Source organism: Scylla paramamosain, chromosome 43 (assembly GCF_035594125.1).
Source record: "Scylla paramamosain isolate STU-SP2022 chromosome 43, ASM3559412v1, whole genome shotgun sequence".
NCBI classification, from domain to species: Eukaryota; Metazoa; Arthropoda; class Malacostraca; order Decapoda; family Portunidae; genus Scylla; species Scylla paramamosain.
The window spans coordinates 5,692,184-5,706,735 of NC_087193.1; the positions used below are offsets into that span (position 1 = coordinate 5,692,184).

At 46.4% G+C, this 14,552-nt stretch overlaps 1 protein-coding gene across 1 annotated transcript in view; it reads right to left on the reverse strand.

Annotated features, from left to right (window-relative positions):
• The window catches only part of LOC135093407 (probable ATP-dependent DNA helicase HFM1), a 289,819-nt gene that overhangs the window by 192,402 nt on the left and 82,865 nt on the right, over positions 1-14,552 (reverse strand). The gene's annotated exons all lie outside the window — the stretch shown is intronic.

The following is a 14,552-nucleotide window of genomic DNA, read 5'->3' on the forward strand; positions in this document are numbered from 1 at the left end:
TGCGCATGTTGTGTGTTCTGATGGTGATGTGAGTGTGGCGTGTCCTGTGACCTTGAGAAAAATAACAATAAAGATGAAAACGTGAGATGTTTTTATCTCCTTTTTTATGATCATATCTCTCCTTTTTTTTTTTTTTATTTTTGTCACATTCCAAGAAGATACCCCTTTCATCGGTCTCTTTTTACACACACATACACATACACACACACATACACACACACACACACATACACACACACGCATCCTTTTGCTTTCTTTTTCTCCTCATATTTTTGGAAAGGGTAACATGAAGACGATGGGAAAGAGGGCAAGAAGATAAGGGTGAGGAGGAGTGTAAGAGTAACGTGAAGGAGGAGGAGGAGGAGGAGGAGGAGGGAGGAGGAGGAAAAGAAAATAGGAAAAAAAGTATGTCACATTTATATTAATAATTAGAAAGTTTTTTTTATTTATTTTAATTAATTTTATTTATTTATCTTGTGTTGCGTGAGTATTACTGATATTTTGTGCCTTTCCTTTCATTCTGTCCTTTCCTTCTTTTCCAGCAAGGAGAGGAAGAGCAGGATGACAGATGATGCGAGAGATGCGAGAGAGAGATGTGGGTTGTGATGGTGGTGGAGACACGAAGCAGAATAAAGGGTTGACTGGATTTGCATAGCGTGTGGCAAGGGGAGGAGATGGGGAGGGGAGGGAAACATTAGCAAATATAACGGGGACTGTAGGATGGTAGTGTGGGTGTGTGAGAGTTGGGGTGAGAGTAGGGGTGTGAGTGAGTGAGAGTGGGGTGAGAGTGGGGTGAGAGTGGGGTGCAGGACCGTTTATTGCCCTTATTCTTGTGAAGGTCGCAAAATGATCTTATCTCGAGGATGTTGTCTGTCAACCCTTTCCCTGACGCTCTCTCTCTCTCTCTCTCTCTCTCTCTCTCTCTCTCTCTCTCCTCTCTCTCTCTCTCTCTCTCTCTCTCATTTTGCCTTTTACTCTTGTCTATCCCAAATCTTTCCCAACTTTCTATGTGCAGTAACCAACATTTCTCTCTCTCTCTCTCTCTCTCTCTCTCTCTCTCGTCTCTCTCTCTCTCTCTCTCTCTCTCTCTCTCTCTCTCTCTCTCTCTCTCATCCACTCACCGGCTCTCTTGCGCCATCACAGCTCTAGACTTATCCACCTGAAGAAAAAAAAAATAAGAATGTGACGGCATCTTAACACCTCAAGACGGGGCAGTGATTGAAGGTAATAACAAAATGAGAGAGAGAGAGAGAGAGAGAGAGAGAGAGAGAGAGAGAGAGAGAGAGAGAGAGAGAGGGGGGGATTGTAAATGAAACTGGAATGACTTTTAAAGAGAAAGAAAATAAATATATCAAGACTTAGAGTAGCAAAGATACCTGAGGTGTTACATAATTTGTTACCTTCTACTATGCTCAGAATAATACTCGAATCACTATAGAGTTCTAGTTCTTCCCTGCAAACATCGGAAATTCCCGTCTGAACCAGATACGTTACAAACTTCGCAAGCAATCGCCGCCACCTCGCTATAGTCGTTCGATCTGACGTACTGCTCTCTCATTGGTAGAAAAGTGGAGGCGGGAACGAGTGCTGCTGCTGATTGGGTAAGGCTAGCGTGACGTCACAGTGGTCTGAGATGCCACGTATTGCAACAGCTGACGTGCGTGAAACTTGTCGTGAGTCAGCATTGCGGGTTGTTCCATAAGCTGACATTCTTGAGTCTGTGTGTGTGTGTGTGTGTGTGTGTGTGTAAGGAAAATATACATGTGCAGGATAAACAAATAGCGGGTTAACATGTTTTTCTTGCTTGTTTTTGGTCATTTTCCTCTCAGCCTTGTGCGGCCTCATTCATGCCTACGAGAAAATTGTTGGTTGCTCATCCAGCGCCGCACGGAAGATGCAGCCCACACTCCCTCCCCCACGCCCACACCCACACTCCCTCTCCCACGCCCTCACCCACACTCCCTCTCCCACGCCCACACTCCGCACACTCCCGCCCTCAAAGACCCCAGCCCCGTACATCAACGCCCCGCTTGACATAACGTCGCACGCCTCCCTTATCGCCAGCAGTGAGAGATAATGTGAGGACAGTTGCCTCATCTCACCTGCATTCACCTCAGGATTCCTCTAGGTGCTGGGAATAGCTCTTCTGACACACACACACACACACACACACAATGATCTTTAATCTTATGAGTGAGTGTGTCTGTCTGCCTGCCTGTTTACTGTCTGCTTCCTCCTTACGTACGTGCGAATACAATACATTTTGCATTATAAGTAGAAGGGATGAATGTCATTAAGTGTACCGTTACTACCGCTCCTCTGTATGTGTGTGTGTGTGTGTGTGTGTGTGTGTGTGTGTATGCAGCAGCAGAAGAACGAACAAGGTAGTGATGGATGCGTGGCAGCCAAGGGTAATCTCGCTCACCTTTGGCAGGTAAGTGTAGGCCAGACAGGTGAGGTAAGGGAGCAGGTGACTCAATGCCTCGTGAGTGGAGCATGTCCTGGTGGTGAGGGTGAGTCGGAAGTCAGGTGGAGGAGGAACAGAAAGAAGACTTGGAAGGGGAGGAGGAGACGGAGGAGTTTGATAAGTAAGAAGATTGACTTAATTTTTTTCATCTCTCACTTCCTTGTAATGTTATTCTCTCACTTCCTTGTAATGTTATGCTGTGTTAAGGTCTTAAAATACACACACACACACACACACACACACACACACACACACACACAAAGGACACTCATTAAGACCGATGAGTTAGTATCACTTGAAGAATTTGAATGAGTCAAGTCTAAATGTACGAGGTTTTCTGTCAGATTTCTAACGCGATCCTAAAGTTGAAGCTTCAGTAGACACTTCATCGAATCCCAGTGAACCAGTGACTAGAGGCTCCACGGGGAACAAGTCAATTGATGTAGATAGGTGACTCATAAAACAGATATAGGAAGGAATTGGTTCTCAAGGAGTGGTAAATACATGGAACAGACTCAGTAATCATACTGTTAGCGCTGAGTCATTAGGGAGCTTCAGAAGATTAGAGAAAGTCATGGATAAGGATGACAGGTGGAAATAGGTAGGTGTGTTTTATAGAGGGACTGCCACGTGTCGGCCTGATGGCTTCTTACAGCTTCCCTTGTTTTCTTATGTTCTTATGTGAGGTGGGTGGATGAATCAAGGGGTGTGGGTGACTCGTGTGGTGGGTGTGGATGAGATAAACAATGTGGGTGAATTATGTAGTGGGTGTGGGTGAATCAATGGGTGTGGGTGACTTATAAGAAGAGTGAATTAAGTGGAAGGAGTAGAGGACTCATTGAAGCTATAGGTAAAAATTATGTTCAAATTTCCATTACTACTGCTGCTACCACTACTACTACTACTACCACTACTACTACTACTACTACTACTACTAGTACTACTATTATGCTAAAATAGAGGTTAAGAGGAGGCGGTATTGCGTTAGTTGCTCAAACATAATAATATATAATGCATAGCACTAAGCTACATTACAATGAGGGAGCCAGACAGTGCCATCCACTACCGCTAGTCACAGTACATCACGCCCAAGGACAGTGATAGTCACAACACAAGGAAGAGCCAACCGCAGTTAAATAGAATGGCAGATAAAAATAGGCAGAGGGACAATGCCAAACGCAGAATATAGCATCACGCCATCACGTCACAGTGCCGCCAAGGACGAGCCGTAAAAGAGTGCCATCGACAGTGCCAAACAAACTGACACTTCCGACACGCTCCCCGCCAGTGTCAGGGATGAAAGAAAGGGAGGTGTTGGAGTCAGGGGGAAGGGAGGAAGGCCAGACCCACTCTGCTTCTTCGGTTCTCTCCCTTCCTCCTCTTCCCCATCCCCCTCCTCCTCCTCCTCCTCCTCCTCCTCCTCCTCCTCCTCCTCCTCCTCTCCCCCTCCCTCTCCCCCTCCTCCTCCTCCTCCTCCTCCTCCTCCTCCTCCTCCTCCTCCTCCTCCTCCTCCTCCCATGTGATCCTGCTTCCTGGGGCACTACCTGTCTGTCATTAATGATACCTGTCTTTCGCCTGCCGCATATCCTGACTCCTCACCTCAGCCCTTCCTTCCCACTAACTGCACCACTCACAGCTAACACTACTACTACTACTACTACTACTACTACTACTACTACTACTACTACTCCTACTGCTACTACTACTGTTATCAACTTATCACCTTATCACTACCTAATCTACATCGCCATCACTTTCACTCGTCATTCACACTCCTGCCACGCCCCAGCCACCTCGTTTTCCCCCGCCACCACTGCCTGCCTCTGCATCACACAACTATCAGCTTACCATGTACTGCTGTATGCTGCCCTCTTACTCCCGCTCCCTGCTTCCACGTCCCCATTGCATTCCTACAGACTACCACTAAGTGTACCACTGGTGTCCACTGGTGTAGGTATACGAGGAGGCTGCCAAAGATGCTTGTGTGAGAGTAAAGGGTACACACACACACACACACACACACACACACACACACACACACACACACACACACACACACACACACACACACGAATGATGATAATAATAATAATAATAATAATAATAATAATAACAATAATAATAATAATGTGTGTGTGTGTGTGTGTGTGTGTGTGTGTGTGTGTGTGTGTGTGTCGCGCGCGCGCGCGCGTGTGTGTGTGTGTGTGTGTGTGTGTGTGTGTGTGTGTGTGTGTGTGTGTGTGTGTGTGTATTTATATCTTATCACGCAGCTTTCAACCAGCTCTCTCTTCCTTCCTCTCTCTCTCTCTCTCCCCCTTTCACTCCCTCATCCGGTTTCCTCTCTTTTTACCACATCCTCACACTACAGCAACGTTACTCCTACTAATACATTCCTAGAATTACTGTTCCTACTAACACATTCCTAACACTGTCCTTTCTTTCTTTTCCTTTTTCATTTCTTACGTTCTTTCACTACTACTACTACTACTACTACTACTACTACTACTACTACTACTGCTGCTGCTGCTACTACTACCCGCTTCCGTTTTTCCTGTATGCCATATCCCTCTTCTACTTATGCTATGGTTATCTCCTCCTCCTCCTCCTCCTCCTCCTTTTCTCACTATTCTCACTACTCTCCCTTCTCCACTTCATTACCCTCTCTCTCCTTTCTCTCCCTATCTCCCTTCTTGCAACACCAGGTATACTTTTTTTCCTGCTACTGCCACCCCTTCTCCTACCCAAGTCTTTTTCCTACTCCCCCATCCTCCTACTCCTCCATCTCCTCATTTTCCTCGTCTCCGCATTCGCTCTCCCGCAGCTCACGCCACCTATGACGTCAGGTGGAGCAAGAGCAAGGGGAGGAAGAGGAGGAGGAGGAGACTATAAGGAGACTGACAATACACTGGTTATGGAATAATGAGAGAGAGAGAGAGAGAGAGAGAGAGAGAGAGAGAGAGAGAGAGAGAGAGAGAGAGAGAGAGAGAGAGAGAGAGAGAGAGAGAGAGAGAGAGTCGGCAAAAGAACATGAGGAAAACGAGGAAAAAAGCGAGACCTTTCACTGACGAACACACACACACACACACACACACACACACACACACACGAATAAATAAATAAATAAGTAGATAATAAAGATAATAACAAGCATGGGTGGTCAAGGACGTGCCAATTTGCCCACTCCACTTTTCCTTATCCCTCCCTTTATTCCCCCTCACTAGACACTCTTTCCCATCCCAGCCCCTCAGGCACCGCGACTCGCCAAAACAAGTTGCATCATCGCCTCATCGCGTCCACATTCCTGCGGTGCTCTTGGCCGGCGGTGTCGAGGAGTCACGTGCCAAGTGAAGAGAGGCAGGGAACAGGCAGGGACAAAAGACCGACCTTGGGAAACTTGTGTAGAGAGAGAGAGAGAGAGAGAGAGAGATGACACACACACACACACACACACACACACACACACACACACACAGAGAGATAGAGAATGACGGACAAAAACAGAGAGGTGGAAATCAAAGAAATAAGAAAAATAGAAAGGAATAAAAGAAATAATCATATAAATAAAAGATGACTAAATGAAGGAAAATACATTTAAAAAGAGTGAAACTGGACAAAGGGACAGATAACAACAACAAAAGCTGAACGCAAACCAACAATGAATGAATTAAACAATGAAAACGGTATATACATGAATCACTGAGTGAATCAGAGTCAATACATGAATACCAAGCGGGGGGTCGCAGAAACGGGGTCGCGCGGGGCCGTCCTGAGTGCCTGAAGGAGACCAAAGTATCCAAACAAGCAAGGAAGAACCGAAGGACGCGACATTTAAGAGAAAGTAAAGATTATTGTGCACACCGAAGCCGCGCCACGTCCTTCCTTCCGGCCACCGCCAGACCCCGCGACCTTAACACCGCGGTGTGTGAGTTTCTAATGCCAGGCTGACGGAGGGAAAGGCGACAGTATAGGAAAGTGTAGGAATCGCTGCTTACTCCTCCTTCGACTCCTTCTCCCACTGTCTCTCTCTCTCTCTCTCTCTCTCTCTCTCTCTCTCTCTCTCTCTCTCTCTCTCTCTCTCTCTTTCTGGTATCTGTTGTTGGTGGTGGTGGTGCTGTTGCTGTTGTCTGTTGTTGCTGTGCTTCTTCCTTTCCCTTATCTTTCTCCGCTTTTTTCCTCCTTCACCTCTGACAACGCATCGTAAGCCAACAGGAAAATTCCTACGAAAATTAATGTGTGTGTGTGTGTGTGTGTGTGTGTGTGTGTGTGAGAGAGAGAGAGAGAGAGAGAGAGAAACAAAGACAGACAGACAGACAGGCAAACAGACAGTGACCACAACGAACCAGACAAAACAGACAAGCAACGACTAGACTCGCAACCCATTCCACCACTGAAGGACGTGAGGGTGGGTGCCGCCACGAAGGATTCCTACCCCCCTACCCCATACCTCCCTGCCTTGACGGAATTCCCTCCTCCAGGTTAATTCAAGGAAAGGATGAATACATTTTAGCATAGAAGAGGCGGCAACAGTGGAAGTTATTATATGTTTACCTTAATTGGTTTGGTTGTGTTTTCCTTGTACGCTAATTTCCTCTCTCTCTCTCTCTCTCTCTCTCTCTCTCTCTCTCTCTCTCTCTCTCTCTCTCTCTCTCTCTCTCTCTCTCTCTCTCTCTATCAGCTTATTCCTCTCCTTTACCACTTTATCCATTACTATCAGTCTCTTTGTGTCCTCCTTACCTCCTTGTCTATACCACCTCCACCTCCTCCTCCTCCTCCTCCTCCTCCTCCTCTTTAGATTGTCCTTCGACCTCGCACATGGGCCAACACGAGACCCGCATCTCACCCTTCACCCCCTCTCCTCCTCCCCTCACTTTCCTCTCACCCTCACTCACGTCTATCTTCCCTCATTCTCACCTCCCTCTATTCTCCCTCGATTTGCCGCCTCAAGTGTGCTCGCGTCTCCATTGTGAGGCTTGGGGAAGATTGTAAAGGTCCTGTGTGTCTGTCATGATATGTGGGGGCCATTGCTCGCTCTGTTATGTCACTCTTCCTTCGGCCAATTGCTGTCTTTCTGTGCCTTCATGTCTTGTTCGTTTTCTGTTTCACTGTTCCTTCTTCTCTTGCACCGTTTTCTGATTTTTTTTTTCTTTTCTTTCCATTTTTTCTATTTTTTTCTCCTTACTTTTATTTCCTTATATTTCCTTCCTTATTTTTTTTATTTCCTCCTTCTCACTATTAATGTTCCTTTTATTTTCTTCTTCTTATTCTTCATGTCCTATTTCCTCCTTCAAACTATCAGTGCGCCTTTTATTTCTTTATGTCTCGTTTCACTATCAAATATACCTTTTAGTTCCTCTTTCTCAATGTTAATATCCCTTTTATTTCTTCCTTCTTACTCCCCACGTTTCTTTCATTTTATATTCGTTTTCTTTCCTTCACTGCTTCATGTTCAGTCGGTCGCTTCTTCTCTCCTTCTCTTCCTTCACTGTCGCTACGTTATGCTTCTGTTATTGGAGTTACCGAGTGTTCCTTTCCCATGAGTCTTTTCTCCCTACTCGTGTGTTGAGACATCCTCCCATTCCTCCCTCGTGCTGTTTCTATTTATTACATTTTCCTGGAGATCGTATTTTATTATTTTTTTTTTTTTTACTTATCTATTTGTTTATTTGTTATTTTTTTTTTTATATATATTGTAGGGAGACAGTGTGTGAGTGTGTGTGTTGGAGAGAGAGAGAGAGAGAGATGAAACAAAAGAAAGGGAGAGTGATAGTGGAATACAAGATAAGCACGTAATAATTTGCTCTCTCTCTCTCTCTCTCTCTCTCTCTCTCTCTCTCTCTCTCTCTCTCTCTCTCTCTCTCTCTCTCTCTCTCTCTTTCATTCGGCCTGTCTCCCCTTTGATCATTTGACACATTAATGGCAGTGATTTCATTTCTTCTTCTCCTCCTCCTCCTCCTCCTCTTCCTCCTTCACATTGCAAATAAGACCACGAAAAGTCCACGACCTGACGACAGACGAGTGACCTAGGGCGTGGCTGGAGGGATGCGGGGAGTGACGAGTGAGAGGGAGGGTGGGGGGAAGGAAGACAGGGGCGGGAAGGATGACAAGAAAAGTTTAGCCGCAACACCAAACACGAAGTAATGAATAAATATAATATAAGGAGGTGGGAAGGGCGAGATTTCAACACCTCCATGGATGACTTAGATATTTGGCTTACCTTACATCATTGTTTAATTCATCAGACAAGCACGTGCAGTGACGTCAGCCAGTCCATCAGTCATTCATGTATTCACTGATTGCATTCTTCTGTATGTGTATTTTTAAGGTTTTGATTTGCCGCCATGTTGTGTTGTCTGACGCTTTTTGCTCTCGTTGCTAGCCCTCTTAACATTGATTTTTATCCACTTATGGTTTTGTTTCTGTTTATATTCACCATTAATTGTTAGATATTATAAACTTGTTGGAAAATATTGCTCTTATCTCTGTATCTTTGCCAATAAACTACAACGGCGTACTTTTATAACGGATATGAAGAGCCATCTATACAGTGGAGCCGGAACATCCGCCACACCACAGACTTGTCAACATGCAAACCCGTCCTGCTCATCTCCCTCTCTTACCTCATACAATTTTCACATTCTTATCTATACAGCGGAGGCTCGTCAACATGCAACCCGTACTGATTTCCCACCCTCTCTTCCCATACAACACCTTCACGAGAACACCCTTCACCAAGAATTGCGTTCGTGACTCTGGACGTGGACAAGTAGAAAGGAAATAGAGAGAAGTAAAAGGAATACAGTAGATGAAGAGGTGCAATAAAGGAGGCAAGGAGGAAAGCAGTGTTGAGAGGAAAGAGATACAGAATATATCGACTAGAGATAGAGATAAAGAGAAAGATAAGAAAATATCAATGAAGGCATAGACTAAAAGGAGATTTATAGAGAATGGGGCACAGGGGAGAGCAGCGAAAGGAGAGGTGGTAGAGGAACAGCCTTGATCGATGAGGTGGTTGGGGTCACATCAGAAATTGGGCGTCAGAGTGGTAATCACACTGGGGCAGGCTCATACACCGCCCTCTCCTTGTCACGAACCCTCCGCAACACCCATATACTCCTGCAGGGGATATGGGGGAATGGGAATGAGAGAGGGGTAGGGAAGGCTGGAGAGGTATGGAGTGTGAAAGAGGAAGGGTGTGTAGGAAAAGTAGGGAGTGCGAGAGGGGTGGGGAGTGTAAGAGAGGCAGGGAAGCGTAAGGAAAGATAAGGCACAGATGAATGATATGGCAACACAGCACACCAGAGCCACGTAGAAATTAAGCAACGTGGTGGGAAATTATTAAGAAGGTCTTGTCCTTAGTTATTCAAAAGTGTGATTGTGTACAGTGATGAATACACAGCAAATAAGCACCACACCACCATGAAACACCACACACTGCCAACAATACCAGAGCAACACATGCGCACTAACACCAAAATTAACATGAACTTACACCAAATAGCAACACAAAATAACGAAAAATAAAAACTAAAACAGAAAGCACACACACACACACACACACACACACACACACACACACACACACACACACACACACACACACACACAGAGAGAGAGAGAGAGAGACCTCCTCCTCCTCCTTCTCCTCCTCCTCCTCCTCCTCCTCCTTCTGGGGTCACAGGCTTGTTTGTGCAAATGTTAAGTTTCATTTATGCCTCTCTCTCTCTCTCTGAGAGAGAGGAGAGAGAGAGAGAGAGAGAGAGAGGAGAGAGAGAGAGAGGAGAGAGAGAGAGAGAGAGAGAGAGAGAGAGAGAGAGAGAGAGAGAGAGAGAGAGAGAGAGAGAGAGAGAGAGAGGCATAAATGAAACTTAACATTTGCACAAACAAGCCTGTGACCCCAGAAGGAGGAGGAGAGGAGGAGGAGGAGGAGGAGGAGGAGGAGGAGGAGGAGGAGGAGGAGGAGGAGGAGAAGGAGGAGGAGGAGGTGTGACCCACTGCCTATGGGAGTGCCAACGCCAGAGTGCTTGAGTGCCAGTGTCGAGTGTGTGTGTGTGTGTGTGTGTGTGTGTGTGTGTGTGTGTGTGTGTGTGTGTGTGTGTGTGTGTGTGTGTGTGTGTGTGTGTGTGTGTGTGTGTGTGTGTGTGTTGGGAAGAGTAATGGCGAAGGAAGCAAATGTAGAAAAAAAAAGAAATGGAAGGAAGGAAGAAAGGAAAGAAAGAAAGAGGATAGGAAATAAGGCGGAAGGAATGAAGATAAGCAGGTAGGAGAGAAGGAAGAATAAAAAAAAAAATGTCGATTATGCAGAAACAAATAAAATAGAACGTAGAAAACGAATTACAGCTGACGTTCAGTAAAATAATAAACAGGAAGAAGAAAAAATAAATAAGGAAAACTGAAGAAAACGGGAAAACAAGAAAGGAAAGAAGCTAGAAAGCAAAAGAAAGACGAAGGACGAAAGGACAAATATGACAATGTAGATGAGAGCAACGCAGGGAAAAGGAAGAGGAAGAGAAAGAGGAAAAGGAGGAGGAGGAAGAGGAGGAGCAGGGTCGTTCTGAATTTCAAGAATTATTCTGAATGAGTTTATTTTTTTTCTTCGCGCACACGCAAGCCACACACACACACACACACACACACACACACACACACACACAGGTGAAGTTATGGTTTGTTTTGGTTCCTTCACTTTAACACAAAATGCGCCGCAAAATATTACTAAGGTTTTCTCTCCCTCCTCCTTAAATATGTACTTCCTCCTTCTCCTCCTTCCTCCTCTTTCCTTCTTATTCACCTCCCTAATCACCCCTTCGATTATCCTCTCTCTCTCTCTCTCTCTCTCTCTCTCTCTCTCTCTCTCTCTCTCTCTCTCTCTCTCTCTCTCTCTCTCTCTCTCTCTCTCTCTTTGCATTGCTCACTGTATTGTATTGGTTTCCCTCTACCTTCCCTCCACTCCCCTTCTCCTCCCTTCTGTGAGATAACAAGGCGTAATTGAGATAACTTCTAAGACGGAGTTACTAGCAATTACATACGGAAGAACTTTTGACTCTCTCTCTCTCTCTCTCTCTCTCTCTCTCTCTCTCTCTCTCTCTCTCTCTCTCTCTCTCTCTCTCTCTCTCTCTCTCTCTCTCTCTCTCTCTCTCTCTGCTTTTCATGACAAATTTTAATCCAAGAAAGCTTTACGTCACCAGTGATGGACGCCGTTCATCCTGCTGTTCTGTGAAAGATTACAGTGGTTACGGCTGTGTGTGTGTGTGTGTGTGTGTGTGTGTGTGTGTGTGTGTGTGTGTGTGTGTGTGTGTGTGTGTGTGTGTGTGTGTGTGCGTGAGCGCGCGTAAACCGTGCTAATGTTTCACAGAAGTAAATGTCTAAGATTACATAATTACAGGATCGTAATTTCTTCCCCTTCCTCATTCTCTTGGTCTTCCTCTTCCTCCTCCTCCTCCTCCTTCGCCTTATTATTATTTGTGTTATCATCTGTGTGTTCCCTGAATTGGCTGTCCTTGGAAGAGGGGCACAAGGCCAGTGACCTGTCCTAATGGCGGCACAGGTGACTCGGCCACCTCCCTGACGCACACAACCGATCACAGGGACAGATCTTAGCGAGTCGGTGTATTGAGCGGCATCTTGGCCCCGTGGTGACTATGGCTGAGTTATGGAATGGCAACACTGGCAATAACGTAAATGATTTGGTCATGTAGTGAGAAGAGAAGACCAGGAACCGATTAATATAGTCTGGAGAAAACCAGTAGAGGAACCATCGAGGGGAAGACAGAGAATGAGATGGAGGGATGGAATTGCGATAGAACTGCAAACGACGGGAGTCACAGAGAAAGACGTAAGGGTCAGAAACAAGTGGAGACCCGTAGGTGGCGCCAGTCTCCCACTCTTTAGGGAAACGGGGAAAGAACACTCGCAACAACTACGTCACGTGTCAGGCGTGACCCGCAGCGCGTCAGGTCAGTGGAGGTGGTAAAGCTGGCTGGATATGACTGAAATGCACATGTATACGAGATGCGTCTGATTACAAGAACAGATAGAGGTAGCGGTATCTGCGATCAGGCGGTGAGGGAGTGATTACGGTGGTGGTGACGGGAATGATAACTGTGGTGGTTAGAGCATCAGGTAGTGACGGGAAGTGATTGCTGTGTTGCCAAGGCTTCCCCGCACGGGAAGTGAAAGACAATAGAAACAAGTGAAATGCATACGTATGTTTGTATGTATGTGTGTATGTACTGATGAGATGTATCTGAATACAGAAACAATATTTGATAACCGCATACACGTCCCAAGCTATTTCACAATTATTGCCACCACCACCACGACCGTCACCACCACTACCTACTACTAATGCTACTGCTGCTGTTATTATTATTATTATTATTATTATTATTATTATTATTATTATTATTACTACTACTACTACTACTACTACTATCACCACCACCACCAGCACAGCACACCCAGCGGCCCCAGCACCGCCACTCACAATATTGGTGTGTTCTTGCCTCATTTTGCCAACCCGCGGATTATCTCGTCTCGCGGTAACCAAATTGTCCTTGAGGTGATGGCACAGGAATTTGGTGGTGTGGTGACCTGTCCTGGTGTCCGTCCGCCTGTCCGCGCCGTCCGTCAGGCGGGCCGCGGTGCGCATCGATCAGAGGGTGTTAGCGAGGCGCGGCAATTAAGGTAATGCGGGGTCACCTGGCGGGCAGCACGCACCCTCGCACTGCACGCCCCTAATTGCCTCTTCTTGAGCTGTCATCACAAATGGAATAATGGGAAGTGTAGTGCCGCCGCTGACACTGGTGACCACCTCCGCCCCTCTACCTGTGACACTCAGAGGGATGTGCAGCAGTGGCACTGCATTTGTGGCACTGTAGTAATTGTGGCACTACAGCTTCGGTACTGTACTATGGCAGTGTAATATTACCACCGTACTATTGACACCACAACTCTGGCTCTGCAGCTTTGGTACTGTACGCAGCTGTGGCACTGTAATTGTGGCACTACGGCTTTGGCACTGTACTGTAACACTGTAGTACTGGCACTGTAAGTGTGGCATTGCAGATTTCATGATGCAGATTTTGCTCTGTGGTTGTGGTGGCGTAGTTGTGGAACTTTAATTACCGCCACGACATTGCTTCCTTGATGTGCCACAACACTTGGGTTGCTTGCGTTGTAGTGATGATGTGGAGCAACTATGGATGCATCGTTGTGCAACTGCTTTCATATCAAGCTACCAACGTCTCATGGCGAGATAAGGCTATTACTTTGTTATCATTATTTTGTAGTAAGCTCATGACTATGTTAATGTGATGGAGTGACTGATTGTGTGGTGCTCTGCGTGACAACTCTCTTGAATCCCACTCCAGCATCATTAACAACAAAATTTTGTCGTTCAGTAGCAGCCAAGTCTCATTTTATACGATGCCGATGTTCTAATTACTTACGAATATCTGTTTACTTGAGTAAATGTTACTCTGCGAAAGGCGAGATGTAGGAAAACTCGTTCCCGTGAAGGGAACACCTGTTTGTCTATCTGCGAGGTGTGGAGACGCTCCCTCACCCTCCCCCTCCTTGCCTCGCCTCGCCTCGCCTCACCTACATAGTTCCTGCCTCACCCTAACCTACACCACATCCTTGCACCCGCTACCACTCCCATCCGGAAAGGGCGTGGACATACAAATCCCGGCAGCGAAACGTTTTAGCTTCATGGGAAATCCCCAGGAAAACTATACGGCCTCCTGCAACGTCTGTCAGCGCACACACACACACACACACACACACACACACACACACACACACACACACACAGCGAAATTGACGGTGGATAGTGAGAAGTGGGCCACCGACAGGGAGAGGTGGAGAGAGCCTGCGGGAGACGGGAGGGGAGGGAGGGCTGCTACCTTTACCTTCCGGCAGGTGGGTCAGGTGGGTCGCCTTGCCCCCTTTCAAGGTCAACTTACAGATTTAAACGTGGCCGGCCGGGAGTACAGAGAATAGGGGGAGGGAGGCAAGGAGGGTTACCTGCCGCTCGTAGTACTCACTCATTCATTATCAAAACACCAGGTGAGGAGCCGCCCCGTGC